Source organism: Eulemur rufifrons, chromosome 28 (genome assembly GCF_041146395.1).
Source record: "Eulemur rufifrons isolate Redbay chromosome 28, OSU_ERuf_1, whole genome shotgun sequence".
Lineage (NCBI taxonomy): Eukaryota > Metazoa > Chordata > Mammalia > Primates > Lemuridae > Eulemur > Eulemur rufifrons.
In genome coordinates, this window is record NC_091010.1 from 53,781,485 (window position 1) to 53,784,403 (window position 2,919).

Consider the following 2,919-nt stretch of genomic DNA (forward strand, 5'->3'; position numbering starts at 1 on the left):
CATTGTCCAAAGTAAGTCACATGACTATACCAACTTCAAAAGAGGGAGGGAAGTGCAATCCTGGGATGCGTCAAGTAGGAGAACATTACTAATGAATAGACTGAGTGACTATCATAGTGGCTCTCAGCCTTTCCGTTCCTCCTCATGGGAAAAACAGATCCCTGGCTGGATGGCAACTTCTACCAGTATGACCTTGCCACACACCAGGAAGTTTCAAAGCCATTCATACAGGAGCTTGACTAAGGTATGCTACAGCCAAACATTGAAAAACAACATGGTTTTCCCAATTTTCATTAAAGAATTAGGACAACAGAATGAATTATTTGCAATTATGTGCTTTTCTTTCCTAAATGTTTAACTTCAATGACTGCTATAACTTATCAATATTAGAAATGAAACAAGACAACTTATTTAGGCTCAAGGTGTTCTGTAGAGACCATCGTGCTGTATAGGCACTTTGCCACATGAATACATGAGAGTAGCTCTACTGCATCTCACAGGCCTTGGGGAACCTCTATCTTCTTCTTCAGCCAATGGATCAAAAGCTCTGGATTGAAAATCTAGATAAATCATCCATTCTATTTATGAACCACATGGGCAAATGGAGACAAGAATATCTGCCTTGCCTAAGAGATTGTTGTAAGGATGAAATGATATGATGAGAATCTGCTTTGCAAACATAAAGGAGTAAATAAATGAAAGGAGATGTTATTTATATATCAGATTGTGTTCATTGATGAGAGTTTGACTATGTGCCAGGGGCACTTTATATCCTTATTCGAGTTAATTATTCCTAAAAAAATAATGAGTTCTTATCTCTGTGCTATAGAAGAGGAAACTGGGGCTCAAAAAGTAGAGTCATTCATACTCCTCTAATTGATAAACAGTAGGGCCAAGATTCACCTAGCACTCTCTCATCCCAAAGCCCACAACTGCTAATGAATTTGTTGCTTCCATTCCTATGATTCACACATAGAAGTTAAATAAAATCTCTTGAAAGAATTACTCAATTTTAAGGGAAACAAAAAATACGGTACCCTCACCTGTTTCAATCCTTACAGCAAGTCATGAAAAGGTGCTACATTATAAATTATTTATTGAGACTCTTCAAATAAACCTTTTGCCTAGCTGAAATGGGGGAACTATGAAAGGAGCAGGTATGTTGAATAAAAAGGTGCCAAATTTATATTATCCACTTCTTTGATTGTAATCACGTTCTCCTTAACAACCCCTCATCCTTTACCATCAGGGATGCGGGGTTGAGGAAGAAATTAAATAAGCCATCACTCTGCCCACTGATAGAACACTTGTCAGAAATTGTAGGTTAGGGATATATGTCCCTATTAAAATTTGAAATTAGAGGCCATTTCTTTCCTGGAGAGGAAGAAAGGACAGGTCTTGTTCTATTGCTGTTAAGATTGCAAGGGAATTTCATTTTCTGATCACAAGCTGAATTCCTTGGAGTGAGATCATCTCTTCTTTATTCTAAGATACCCAGATATGTTTTCACATGAATACACACACACACACACACACACACACACACAAATACACGTGCACACTAAACCTTACTTTAGAAACAGGGAATGCATTAACAGGCTGACAGGCTTCATCTCCCAAAACTCAAATGGCAAGTAGGCAGCCTTTATCATTAGTCTAGTGTAGTATGGTGTGGTGTAGTATTTACTGAATTTAAATTCTGTAATACCTTGAGTAAATTATTTCTCCACTTTAATTTGCAGTTTCCACATCTATAAAATTAAGATAAATGTATCTTGCCATGGGATAGTTGTATAAGATTAAGATTCAATTTAACAATGCATTAAAAAAAACTTCTAGCTTAGTGTCTTGCACATAATGAGACTCAGCAAATGTTTTATAAAGTATGTGTCCTAAATTCCTAGGACCCACGCCTCCAAACAGACCTAACTGGTACACAACCCTCCAGTCAATGTGATTTTCTGAATGGAACCACAGCAACAGAGAAACACTTGGCATTGACATTTCCTTTCCACTTACTTCCACAATCAAATCACTACCCACCTAGCATTTTGTTAAATCACCAGGGAGCAAGTTTGACACCAAGGGCTTCCCATTGCCATTTCTAGGTCTTCTCTTATCTCTTTGGGGTCCCATTCGAGGTAAGACCCCTTTGTTCTACTTCCTTGCAGAAAAACTTTTATCATCTAAGGGCACCCAGGAAGTGTTGTATCTACCATTCACTTCTTCATTTGATCAGATAGGAGTTAGTTCAGTGGTTCTCACAATGTGTGTCTGACCAGCAGCATCAGCAACATCTGAAGATTTCTTAGAAATGCAAATCTTCAGGCACCAGCCCAGACCTATGAATCGGAAACTCTGAGGGTGGGGGCCAGCCCCCCAGTGATTCTAACACTTGCTAAAGTTTGAGAACTTCATCTGTAGAGGAAAGCAATCTGATTAAACTGATTCACCTATAAGTGTGTGTAACAGGTAAACGATTGAGATTTCACTCCTTAACACTAACTTTTTTTATTCGCGTGTCATCCTTGCACAGGGGCCATGCTAATCTTCTCTGTATCATTCCAATTTTAGTATATGCGCTTAACACTTACTAAGTTTCCATTCCTTAGAGGAGAAGCTTCAAAACAAGTCTCCTAGTCCCTATACTTCTAACTAAACTGTTGCTGTTTCTATATAGAGAATTAGTGGTAGACAACTTCTCTAAGAGTACAGAAATTGCTAGAGCAGCCAGAATAAGACCTGTCTTCATTGGCCTGAAAATGTAGTTTTCAGCTAGCCTCAGGGGAGTGACAAAAGGACAAAGTCTCTAGGCCAACTGCTGCATAGTTCTACACAAAAATACAATCTGAGACCACTGGGGAAAATGACTTGAAAGTACTATAAATTGGTAGTTTTTCATGACTTTGGTCCCAGCTT

General features: G+C 38.5%; 1 pseudogene; it reads right to left on the minus strand.

Annotated features, from left to right (window-relative positions):
- Positions 1-2,497: 2,497 nt before the first annotated feature.
- On the minus strand, positions 2,498-2,590 carry LOC138376718 (U6 spliceosomal RNA; annotated as a pseudogene).
- Between the last annotated feature and the right edge of the window lie 329 nt (positions 2,591-2,919).